The sequence below is a fragment of the Durio zibethinus genome, chromosome 26 (assembly GCF_047325235.1).
Source record: "Durio zibethinus cultivar Kanyao isolate XHJ-2024 chromosome 26, ASM4732523v1, whole genome shotgun sequence".
Lineage (NCBI taxonomy): Eukaryota > Viridiplantae > Streptophyta > Magnoliopsida > Malvales > Malvaceae > Durio > Durio zibethinus.
This window is the reverse complement of record NC_143187.1, coordinates 19,127,415-19,139,994: the sequence shown is the minus strand read 5'-3', so window position 1 is coordinate 19,139,994 and position 12,580 is coordinate 19,127,415. Positions and strand designations below refer to the sequence as shown.

The window sequence follows — 12,580 nt, the reverse complement described above, 5'->3', positions numbered from 1 at the left end:
TAGAATGGTGTGACTATGTATCCATATTTGCTAATTGAGGATTGAAGACAAACATTCAATTGCAAATTTATACAAGAGTTCTAAATTCTTTGTACTTCATATGTTTATATAGTTTTTAATTGATAAAAATCATAATTCTTTCACTTAATACCATTATAATTGTTTCAATTAAACACTATTATGATATTTTTTTTATTAATTTATACAAGTAGAAATTGTATCATTCGCACAAGTATAATTTTTGTTCTATTAATACAAATAACAAAATTGTCATAGATACAAGATTAATTATTACATCAAACTTTAGAAATGTACTTAGAAATTGCCAATTTGTTTGCAATAAAAAAACCTCTTTATACTAATTAACTATATATCAATAATATGAATGCTGACAACATGTATTGTGTTTTACATGTGTCCAGTAGAAAGAAAGTCAAATGATGGGTGATAGGCATTACATACGTTTAACTGTCTTTGTACGTAGTCCTTTTTAAATACATGTGGTAGTGTAAAGAAGAACTCTACTTAATGATTTTCTTTCAATATATTCACTAGCAGAGAGCTTTATCAGTCAAGAAGCCATCGAGTTGCATAATTCCATTGAAAATTCACATTTTTCTATCATTATTCTTGGCCTTTTTCTTGAAAAAACTTGAAATGCCCTCTATTTTGCCCATTGCTTTAGAATATGAAGCTCCTAGACTATCTATGTGCTTAACCAATTTAACAATTGGTTCGTTTTCACTCTTACAATACTTCTTGCTTGAAAACGTCCTAGTGGAATTTGAAGCAATTGAACCTATTTCTTCTTTGTCCTATACTCTCTTCGTATTTTTTTCATGATGGGGATCAAACTTTGGAGAGAAATAAGCATCCTTATTAGATTCACTGCTTCAACGACATCAGGTACTGTTTCAACTCTCTAACTTGTTGCTTGTCGATTCCAAATATCACTTTAAAATCATCAAAAAAAAAGGAAAAATTTGTTCTTTAACCCTTTTAGCATGTGGATGAGTCTACACAAAAGTTAAAGTAAATACTAATAAAATATAATGAATGGGAAAAGCATAAAAAAAAAGTTAAGTGATAGTTTATGTTAACAACTTACCCAAACCCACTTATCAAAAACTAGTTTCTCAACAGTGATGCATTTATCTCGATCATTTCACCTAAATCCATTTTTTTTATATCACAAATAGCATGATATTATCTTTTTAGGAGCTTAACTCTTGATTTGATGTGTGGAGTGGGTTTAAGTTAAGATTGAGAAAGAGTTGCTTCAGAATCTTTTCAAGATACCTTAGATATCCAACATAAAATGTTTCATTATTGGCTTATCATCTAGGATCATCTACCAATGCATGTAGGCATTGGACGAGATGTGAATCCTTTGCCTTTGTCCATGAATGGTTACCTACCCCTGAGCTTTCTAGTTTTCTTTTTGGTGGGCCTCTTATAGATTGAGAAAGATTGGTACGAGATGAAAACATGTTGATTTTCTAATCATATGGTTAGGCATCATGCAACAATATCAAATATAAAATTTAAAACTAAAGAAGATTAAAATGTCTATATAAAGGCATGAAGTAAATTAATAGTCATGAAAAGAAAACAAAGATTATTGAAAACAATTGTCAAATACATTATACACTGATCAAGAAAAAAATACATAAATGTGTATTTAACAAAGGTAGAAAACAAATTGTACACTCAACCATATTGTACAAACATCAATTAAACTAAAAAAACATGATAACATATAAATAAAACTCTATAATATCTTTATCCTTAGGATTGTAACCAATTTGTGAACATTTCTTATGCTAGATTATCTCTAAACTAAGTCTAAACATCAGTTGGCTCAACATACGTAATCAAATCTTAATGTTTAAATCCATATGATTGGCTACTACTTTTTTTAGCAACATCACCTTCAATAGGGTCAATTACCATCTCAGACCTAATAAAATTATAGAGAAGTTAGCAAGCATAAATGATTCTACACTGTGTCTTTATAGATTAAAATGACTTTTCTTTCAAAATTACTTATCTAGCTTTCAATATAAAAAAAAAATCTTTCGCTACAATTTCTTGCTTAAAAGTGTTTCATATTAAAGTATTCTTGGGGGGTTGTTGGTTGAAGTCTTAGCCTTCAATCATTCAAATGGTATCTTTGACCTATATAAGATATAAAAAAACCTTTCCCATTTATGTGTTTGGCATCATATAAATAGTAATTACCTAATCCAATGAAATAACACTAATACACATAAACAAATGTGATCTATGCTAAAATAACCAAAATATTAAAGTTAATACCTTGTGGGATCCTTAACCCTATCCTGCATGTAATGGCATCCCTTAACACTCTAACATCTACTGTAAAACCTTCATATTTCGATAGAACATATATAAATTACATTTCTGAGGTGCAAACAACTAGGACATTGGTAGTAATTTTATTTTTCTTAGTCTTGTATCTAGGCTTGTCAACTATGTCTATATTGACCTTGATATTGTCACATCTAAAGCACTCAACCCTTGAACCATTTTCATATATTATCAGTTAAAATTTTCAATATTAGTTTGGGTTTTTTAAACATCAAGGTATGTAGTCTTAAAACAGAATTTAACACAACATGAAATTACCTACTAATTGTCTCTCTAGTCTAGTATTTGATGCTTCATAACCCTATTGTTTGTATGATGAGTAATGATGTTGAGGAAGCTAATAACCAGTTCTTATGTTAACATATGTCTAAATGTTTGTAATCCCCCTTTTATATGAAGTAAATGATATAATTTTGCAAAAACTCTCCTATCTATTCTAGTGTTATCTACACATTATCTATCACTCTAAAAAACTATTGTATTTAAGTTTAACTCTTAGATATATAAGCTATCATAAAAGGTTTTACCATAAGATACTCTACATTGTTTTATAAGTTTCATCGTGATTAATGTCACAACAACAATAAGTAATAGATGCAACAAAGTTTTCATCTAGTTCAAATGCAAAATAAGCATTTGTAACCAATTGTATCTTATTTCTTAGTGATAAATGAGTCATAATTATTTATAAGAAAGATTCTCATTAACGTTAAAAACATAACTAGAAAGTAAATCTTTGCATATCGTAGATAGAATTTACCATACATCTAAAACCAAAATATAATCCAACTACAAAACATTTATGGATGAAGGGGCTAAAAGCAAAATGAATAACACTTTTGATATACAACATATTTTTAATCATGATCTAAACAAGATCTAAACAAATAAAATAAGAAAACATTTGAATTGAGCAAATAATGCAGAATAGATAATTATGTAATTAGGCATTACAACATTCATAATATCAGAAACACGATTTTCGAGAAAAAAATTAAATTATTCAATTACTGTGTTTATTTTCAAATAAATGAAGTAATTAACAAAAAGAATTACTGCGTTTAAAAAACACACTATTCTAACTTTAAAATTAAAATAAAAATTTTTATCAATTATTGAATTTTTTTCAAATAAACGTAAAAATAAGATCAATTATTGCATTTCTTTAAAGAAATGCAATAATAGAAATATGGAATATAAACCACACAAAGAACATTTACCACGTTTTGTTCATTACAAATTCTATAATTGACTAAAAAAATTTAATTTCATTACCAGATATTGCTTTTAAAAAGGGTAACATAAAAAGAAGTAGTTTTATATTTAAGTCAAATGGGGAACTCAAGCATTTTTTTCATCCAAAATCATAAAATACCATAAGGATATATGAGTTTTTGATTCCGAGACTTTTGGGTACTATTAGGAATTTGACATTTTTACCATGAATCGAATAACCCTGAATCAAACTATAGGAATCAGATACACATAATCAAAATTTTGGGAAAAAATTTTTGGATTCTCCTAAACCAAATGCCCCATAAGAGTTAATCCATCATTGGACCAAAATGGAAACAAATAACTAATGCCATCTTAAATACAAGACCTTTACTTTAATTTGAATGTTAGGCAGACAATGAGATGAATGAAAAAGTGCTAAATAATTATATTATATGCCTTGCTTCATAGAGGGGGAATGTTTTGTTCGTTCCTGAAGAAATTATCGAGATCGATCAATATCTCAAAATTGCCATTAAAATAACTCTCTTTATAAACTTTACTATTGTGGAGCTTATGCTAATGTCAAGGTCCTATAGTTCAAACAAGTAGTTATTAGGTTCTTAGATCTTTCTAGTTTACTGAATACTAGTATTAGATCTTAAACAAATTCCCAGCTTGATGAGGGAGTGGGGTCTCTATTGCTTTGTTTACATTCATTATCCCTCTAGATGGATTGAAAACCAATTGAGGTTCTCCCAGTTCAATGTCTTTTTCCTAAGCCATGCCATTTCATTTTTATTTATTGGAGTCTGGAGATAATCTGACATGCTCTTCATAAGCTTATTAACATAGTAAGAGTTTCTATCAAGTAACACATTGGGTGAAGTTCCACTGCCAAAACTAGCCCTTTAAAGGCAGATTCGATCAAACTCATCTCTAAACAATTGACTTTTTTAGACCTAATTCAAAAAAATCCTTGGCCAATAAAGAGACAAGATTATTGGAACCCTTATATATAATGCATAAATCGAAATTATGATAGCCTTTTGCATGTTTAAAGTAACTAACTACATAAGCATCCTCATGAACAAATTGTTATCTGTTGTTTGTGCAACAAATTGCCACTTGTAAACAACATCAACCATTTTACCTTTTCTGTCATTAAGCATCATTTCTCATACCTTTTCTGTCAAGAATCTTAGTTTTAACATCAACTATCTTGGTATCCACTGCATGATCCATAGATAGACCATACTTTCTCACCATGTTACCATACCCAGCACTACTTATGTGGTCATCAATGCCAATAGTAGGACAAGCCCCTGTAGAAAATCCATGGACTCCAAGCTTGGCACCAACTTTAACCAAGTAGATTGACTTGCCATACATGTCAAGAATTGAACGTAGATTGAACATGTCAAGAATGAAAAATGGTTTGTCAAATATATAAGATATGCCCTCAAAATCATGGTCGCCACCTCGAATTTTTAGTTGAAAGCCAATATTCTTAGAGCAGATAATGGCCATTGAGACATATGATCATTTTAAAAGAATGATGATAATTGCAAGATCTGGTGTAAGAGTAGATTATTTGTGCTAAGTTCGGACTAGGGAAAGAGCTTAGAGATAAGTTTATAGTTAAGAATGAAAGAGATGAGGAGAAAAGCTCAAGGGAGAAAATGAGAGAGTTGGAAGAAAAATTGACCCCCTTACTTAGAAATAGTAGGGTATTTATATAAGTTAGCTCGAACTAAATGACTTAAATATCCCAATTATGAGTTACTTTCTTAAGGTAAAGGATAATTACACCCTTATAACCAAAAAATAGCCTTAGCATTATGTCCCCCTTAAAAAAAAAATAGTTTGAAGATTCAGACGAAGGTTGAGCCGGATGATCAACCTATTTTGGGTTTAGTCGATTTATTAAAATTTAAAGATACATCCAAGTTCAGACTTTGAATGTCGATTTTGTTATCCAATCTTTTAGTGACATAAGTGAATTGAGGTATTGATGTGATGAGATGTCATTTTATGTTTCAATTGATGTGGATGATTATTGAGGTCTCAATAGTTGTTTGACTTGTTTGCTAACAATTTAAATTTGGTTGAGGTTAATAGGCAGCTAATTTGGGAGCCTTTCAGTTATCTAAGTTAGTTACCTAATAATCAACGTGACACTTCATAGATTTTATAATGAGATTCTAAATTCATTTGTGTTAAGAAAATTTATACCGAGGTAAATCTATGTCAAGGTGATTTACACTGAGGTGAATTTGTATCGATGTAACTTTTACTGAGGTGAATTTGATGAATTTGAATTCTTGTGAAGATAATTTTGTTGAATAGAGCTTTATTGAAAAAAAATTTATCAAAGTGAGCTTTTTTAATGGTAACTTTTGTTATAGTGAGCTTTTTTACTGAGTTAAGTAATTAAGTCAAGCTAAAATTTTTTAGCCGACCTGAGCTTTTGGCTAAGCTAATCTTTTGCTAAAAAAATATGGTGAAATTGCTAATTTATCAATGAAATTTGGTTGGGCCGAGTTTTTTTGGTCGAGCTGATTGGTTTTGGCCAAGTTAATCTCTTTTGATTCATCTGAGCATTTTTGGCCAAGTTGATAAAGCTAATACTTTATTAATGAAATTTGGCTGAGTTAAGCTCTTTTAGCTGAACTAACCCTTTATGAAGGAAATTTGATAAAGTTAATACTTTATTTAAGAAATTTGGTCAAATTAGCTTTTTTAATTGTCTTCAGCTCTTTTGGCTGAACTAATTTTTTTTGGTCGAATTAGTCATTAGGGCTTTTGGTCTAGCTAATCTTTTGCCAAAAAAATTCGATCGAGCTGAGTTTTTTTGATTGAGTTGAACTCTTTGATTGAGTTGAGCTCTTTTGGTTGAACTGATCACTTTGGTTGAGGTGACCTAACTAAGCATTTATGAAGATAATTTACTAAGATAAGCTCTTTTGCCAATGAGACTGATTTAAGTCTTTGTGAAGGTAATTTATTGAAATAAGCTCATTGGCCAAGGTGGTCAAGTTAAACCTTTACAAAAGCAATTTACAGAGATGAGTTCTTGGGCCGAGTTGGCTGAGCTAAGCTTTTAGGAAGGCATTTTATCAAGAAGAGCTTTTTGGACTGAAGTGGTTGAGCTAATCTTTTAGGAAGACAATTTATTGAAATGAGCTTTTTGGTCAAAGTGGTTGAGTTAAGCCTTTATGAAGGCATTTTACCAAGATGAGCTCTTTGGCTAAGATGGTTGAGCTAAGCCTTTACGAAGGCAACTATCGAGATGTGCTTTTTGATTAAAGTAATCGAGCTAAGCTTTTATGAGGGCAATTTATCAAAAAGAGCTTTTTGGCCTAGATGACCAAACTAAGCCATTATGAAAGCATTTTATTAGGAAGAGTTCTTTGGTCGACGTGGTCGACCTAAGTCCAAGCTTTTTGACGAAGTTCTTTTGTCAAATTGAGTCTTTATAAAGGTATTTTGTAAATCCAAGCTATTAGACTAAGCTATTTTGTCAAGTTAGGCTTTTATGAAGGCATTTTGTAGATCTGAGATCTTTTGGTCGAGTTTGAGCTCTTTGACCGAACTATTTTATAAATTCGACTCTTAGGCCAAGCTATTTTGTTGAATTAGGCCTTTATATAGGCATTTTATAGATTTGAATTCTTTTGGCCGAGTTAAATTCAAGCTCTTTGAGTGAATTGTTTTGTCGAATTGGACCTCTAGAAATGCATTCTGAAGATTCAAGCTTTTTTAGTTAAGCTAAGACCAAGCTCTTAGGCTGATGTATTTTGTCAAGATAAGACCTTTTCTGAAGTTGATATGTGGATCTAAGCTCTTTGACCTAGCTGAGTCTGAGCTCTTTGGTGGAGCTAAGCTTGAGCACTTTGGCCAAGCTAAGTTTGACCTCTTCTACTTTTTCATGGTGCCATTCCGAGCTTAGTTGAGAAAAATCCCTACATGACGTGCTATTTGTTTGTGTTAAGTTCAAATTTGGGGAAAGAGTTTAGAGATAATCTCAAACATAAAAACGAGAGAGTTGAGGAAAAAAGCTTAAAAGAGAGAATGAAAGAGTTGAAAGAAGAATTGGCCCCTTTACTTAACGGGACTAAGGTATTTATATAAGTTAACTCGAATTAAATTATTAAAATATCCCTAGTCCAATTTGAGTTACTCTCTTGGAATAAAAGACAATTATATTTTTATGACCTAAAATGCCCCTAACATATACTATGTTGGAGACATGATCCGATGGGTTGGATTGGCTTGTTAGGCATTGAAGAAAGGATTCATAGACGGAGTTGAAGGCTGCCCAGGAGGAGCAAATGTTGAAGACAACAGCTAAAAGAGGAAGACGTAGAACAGGCGGCAAAGATATCGTCATTGCTTTCATGTCGGTGGACCCAGTTCCTGTAATTCCTCCTTCAATGCAAAATTTCAATCATCATTTTGGACTGACTATCCATTTGGGTTACATGTGGAAATGGATCTCCACCGTGCTGCAGTAATAAATTTAGGTGTAGAATGAAAAAACTAATCTCCACAGCACGTTATCTTTTCAAATAAGCCCTATTCATTGATATTTTTGGCAAACCCGAGAAATTTCATTCGTTGACCCCAAAAATTCAATACCCAAGCCTAATCTTATTATCAATAGGATCTTTAAGATTAAATGGACAACTTTAATCGCAATTATGACTTGGTCCTCTCATTAGGCCTACAAATTTAAGCACCCTTTGTTTCAGGTCAAACTAACGGTTTATGCATCAGCAAAACCGAACTAGCTGCCTACAGAGAACCCAAGCAAAGTTGCACCAATTTGTTAATTGGACGGTTGAATTATACTTGCAATTAATATTGCAAACCCAAACGTTATATTACTTAGCTTGTCACTGAAAACAAAACAAATTGGCCGTTTAATCTTGGGTTTTGTTAGCTAATTATCAAATAAACAATTATATCCTTCTGGATTATTAATGTTGACCGTACACGTTTTCGATCCATAAGAAATTTGAGGTTTGGACATTTCTCCTAGCCAAATTAATGGATGAAAATTTGAGTCTGAAATGGGATAATTATGTTGTGGTCAGCGTTTCTTGAAGGGAAATTAATTGATGAAAATTTGAGTTTGTAATTGGATAATTATGTTGTGGTCATCGTTTCTTGGAGGGAACTTAGTTCAAGCACGAAATAGCTTAAACTACGAATTGGCATCCTTGACTTGACTATCCGCCATTTTTCTTATCCTATATTGGACCAAAGCCTTCAACGTTAGTTTTAGATAATTAGATGACCCTTCACCACAATTTTATTTTATAAAACAAAGCCATTCTTTATTACATACAATATTATTAAGCGTAACAAGATGGGTTTAATTTCAAGCAACAATATTAACTGGCAAGAAGTCGTGTCTTTGCCTAGAGAAATTAAGTTCACAAGAAATTTGGAAGTAGCTTTGTAGGTGGTAGAAAATAACGGTTGGGAGCCACCTCAAATAGATGGCATTGGCAATGGCGGAATGCTTTGTTCATTTTTGAAGAAATTATCAGGGTCTACCGTGGTTTTCACACGTGCCAGTCTCAGGAAATTGTTCTTGAAATACTTGGCCCCGTAAACCTTTGCAACTGCAAAATCTGTGTTGTTGCTTTCATTGCTGCCAATGTCAAGATCTCTGTAGTTGAGGAACGCCTCCCTTGGTTTGCTTGAGGCATATGGAGCCATTACACGGTACAATCTTCTTGACATTTCAACATACCTCTCTGCAGCTCCGATGCCTCCATCAGCCTCCGACCATAGCACCGTCTATTGTACTTTGAAAAGGTTTCCAGCTCTATGTGCAAACGCTGTTTCGAACTCTGAAATCTCTTCCATTCTTCCTCCGTATGGATTTAGTTGGATGCCAATATCCTCTATGTCCATCAACACTTCCCATAAGGTCTCCAAGCCTTCCTTTGGAATCACTTTTTTGTAGTAATCAGATTTTGTCTTGAAGAAGACTCTGTCCTCTTGCACTCTATTGAGCAAGATGTCAATGGACGTTCCGTTGGAGAAGCCAGCCCAGAAAAGGGTGGATTCAACCCAACTCATTTCTATGCAATCACTTCGCTGCAAACCCAGTTCAGGGAAGTTTGCGTTCATCAGTTGGACAAGTCTACCGGTTTGTCCAAGAAAATGGCCGATGAATGAAACTTGGATGGTTTTGTTGCCATTGCCAGTTTCGGTTATAGGCTGAGGCTGAAGCCTGAGAAAGAGATTTTTAGGCAGTTTAGGGGCAACTTGTTGCCAGCGATAAACAAGATCTGTTGCGCCTTGGTCCAAAGTCCTTTGCACGTTGAAAACAGTCACCTTAGCAGGAACACAAACCAACTTGATCTTCCAGGAAAGGATGATTCCGAAACTAGTTCCTCCACCTCCTCGGATTGCCCAAAACACATCTTCTCCCATTGACTTTCGGTTAAGGATTCTACCATTGGCATCAATCAATTGTGCGTCAATGACATTATCGATAGAAAGGCCATATTTTCTCATCAAGGGTCCGTAGCCACCTCCACTGAAGTGTCCACCAATGCCAAGAGTAGTACAAACTCCAGAAGGGAAGCCATGGACTTTGCTTTTCTTTGCAATCCGATAATAGAGTTCGCCAGTGGTCGCCCCTGCCTGAACCCACGCAGTCTCACTTGTCATATCAATCTGTATAGACCGAAGATTAAACATATCAAGAATGACAAATGGGATGTCCGATGTGTATGACAGGCCCTCATAATCATGACCGCCACTTCGAATTCTTACTTGGAGGCCATGGCTCTTGGCGCAAATGACAGTGGCTTGAGCATGGGATTCATGTAGGGCTGTTATAATGGCCACTGGTTTTGAGGTCGCAGAAGATAATATTCTAAGGTTATTTGCTCGTAACTTGTAAACAGATTGAAAGGAGGAATTGTTGGGAGTGTATATGGCATCAGCGATTGGATTAGAAGGGTTGGAATGCTTGGGAAGACATTGAAGAAAGTTATGAAGAGCTGAATCTGATGTTACCAATGAAATATTTAATAGAAAAATGAATAATATTGAAAAGATGATGGATAGTATAGAGCTTGAAGCTTTCATTTTTTTTTTTCTCTGAAAGAATTAATCTCGAGGATATTATAATTGGTTTGCGCACTTGTTCGGTTGGTTCGATGGGGCATATATAGAGAGAGTGGAGGCTTAGAGGGTCTTTTGGATCAACTCCAGCACAAGTCTGAAAGCTTAAGAAAGCACATGCCCCTAGAAAATTTCCAAACAGAATTCAATTGTGTTTTTAATACATACGTTCAAAATTGAAATTGAATAAATTTATTGGACTTTTGGCAAATTATTGAATTCTTTGTATATATATTGCCAATCAATAATTATGTCACTTATTACCGAGCTTGTTTCATTCCACGTCAAATTAAAACTTTTAACTTTATATTGACACGTTGATTTATATGTTACTTAATTAGTTTCATTGAATATATTTAATTCTTCCGTATTAATTTGTCAAAAATAGTTTGAATATAGATATATATGGACCGCACTAGGGGAATGTTGTGACCTTTCAAAAAAAAAAAAAAAAGACCACAAAAAAAGTTATGAGTTTATTACTTGCTAGTATTTTCAGAGCTTTTTTGGTTTATGCTAAGCCTTTTATTTATTTTATTTATTTCTTCTAACAAAAGACGCATAGGCAGAAAAATTGAGGAAAGAAAATTTGTCAGTACTATCAAACCCTATCTTTGCAAAAATTCATATTCTAAGGGAGGCGGGATGGACCATTTGCATTAAATTCTAGATATCTAATTAAGTCTTTTATTTTAATATTACTGGATTTTGACACACCCACTTACATGGGTTAAAAAATTTGTAATTAAAAACTAAAAATTATAATTAAAAAATTACTTGATGGGTGGATTTTTTTTTTTTAAAAAAAAATTTTAGAAAAAGATATTCTTATACCCTCCATCCACATCTCATATTGACGTAATACTGAAACGGCTATATATAAGGTGGCCATGACTCATGAGGGCTGTGCTAATAATGTTTTTCCTTTTTTTTTTTTTTTATAATTAAAAAAAGAAGGCGGCAATCTATTATAATAATATATATTTTCGTTCGGTTGAATATTTATTATTTGTTTTTCTATATTCTCTTGATTTTTATTATTTAAATAAAAAAGTTTTTGTTAATTAGTAAATATTTTTTTCTTTTTCTTATTTTAGATAAAATAAATAAAAAGGAAAAGAAAAATTAAAATAAATAATAAAAAACACTAAAACATTCCTAAATCAAGCTATTCTTTTAAAAATATTGTGACTATTAATATATATATATATTTAAAAAAATTTAAAATAAATAAATTATTTAATCTTTTAAATCAAAATAAAATATATCGTATATGATAATTTAAAAAAAATTATTATAAATTATGTATTTGAGATGACCTAAATAAATGATTATCGATAAAACTCAAATTTAAGATTTTTTTCATAAAAAAATAATTCTAATTTATTGAATTAATTATTTATTAATGATCATTAATATATATATATATATATAAATAATAGTTCAATAAAATTGATTCAATATTTATTCAATTTAGCAGGCCAAGGACGAGGGGTGGTGTCACGCGCTGTTCATTATCCCTTACTAGTTGCATTATTTGGTCCAAAAAAATATTCCAACCTTCCAGATCAATTTGGCTTGATTTTATTCAGTTTTGACGTTGACATTCACAATCGTATTTATAACTTAATAAAAAAGTTATTTTGATTTTGTACTAAAGGAGACAGCTTAGCAATATAAAAAAGAAATCTAAGAATAATTTTGAATTTAAAAATATTTTTTGGAAGTTTCATCCGTTTTTTTATACTCACAATTTCTTTATTTCTTTTAAAAATCACGCTGCGCTTTGGGACTCCTGATGCCACTAGCTTTTTTTCTTGTC

The 12,580-nt window shown here is 32.0% G+C and overlaps 1 pseudogene; it reads right to left on the bottom strand.

Moving 5' to 3' along the window:
• Positions 1–8,921: 8,921 nt before the first annotated feature.
• LOC111274108 (berberine bridge enzyme-like 17 pseudogene) lies at positions 8,922–10,882 on the bottom strand (annotated as a pseudogene).
• Positions 10,883–12,580: the final 1,698 nt, after the last annotated feature.